Consider the following 1,216-nt stretch of genomic DNA (forward strand, 5'->3'; position numbering starts at 1 on the left):
CGTAGTTAGAATACCCAAGTTTGAATTCTGGTCCTGATATCTGTTAGCTCTGTCATCACAGGAAAATTCTTTATCTTGTCTAGTCCTCATTTTAATTGTCTATAAAATAGAGATGGTAGTTGGGACTGCATTAAAATTAAAAGCTTCTGCACAGCAAAAGAAACAGAGTGGGAAAGAAACTTTGCCAGCTATGCATCTGATCAAAGGATTAAGTTACAGGATACATAAAGAACTCAAAAAATAAAGAATCAAAAAAGCAAGTAACCCAATTAAAAGATGGGCTAAGGATCTGAACATACAGTTCTCAAAAGCAGAAATAAAGATGTCTAAGATGCATCTTAAAAGGTGTTCAACATCACTAGTAATTAGGGAAATGCAAATTCAAACCACTTTGTAAGATTTTATCTTACCTGAGTCAGACTGGCTAAGATCAAGAGAATAAATGATACCAAATGTTGGAGAGGATGTGGGATTGCAAACTTGTGCAGCCCCTATGGAAAGCAATGTGGAGAACCCTAAAAAAACTAAAAATGAACCTACGATTTGACCCACTTAATACCACTCCTTGGCATACACCCAAAGAACACATCCTATTGCAGAGACACTTGTACATCCATGTTTGTTGCTGCTCTTTTCACAGTAGCTAAGAGATGGAAGCAACCTAAGTGTCCCCCAACTGACAAGTGGATAATGAAAATGTGGTAAAATGTGGTACATTTATACGATGGAGTTCTACTCAGCACTAAGGAAAGATGAAATCATGAAATTTGCAGAATAACAGATGGAACTAGAAACTGCTATACTAAGTGGAGTAACACCCTCAGAAACAAACAAATGATGTATGTTCTCCCTCATATGTGGCTCCTAGCACCAAATCCTTATAAGTGAGTATCTATCCAGACATAACTACAGGAACCAGAATAATGAAAAGGAACCAGAGAGGTAAAGGAAAAGAAAGAACCTAAGAGAGAAGAACAGTAGGAACAGGTGTTACTAAGGGAGAAACTGATAAAAATGAGTTATTTAAATGGGAGGGGCAGGGGAGGGTTATACATGGAACCTTGGGGATAAAGGGAAAGAAAGATCTCAAAAGAGGTGGGAACATAGGTGACAGGAATTATCAAGGGAGAAATGGGGGAAATGTGGGCACTTTAAATGGGGAAACCATAGTGGAAGGGTTAGACAGAGAGAGAGAGAGAGAGAGAGAGAGAGAGAG

Source organism: Nannospalax galili, unplaced genomic scaffold (assembly GCF_000622305.1).
Source record: "Nannospalax galili isolate Female #2095 unplaced genomic scaffold, S.galili_v1.0 scaffold377, whole genome shotgun sequence".
NCBI lineage: Eukaryota > Metazoa > Chordata > Mammalia > Rodentia > Spalacidae > Nannospalax > Nannospalax galili.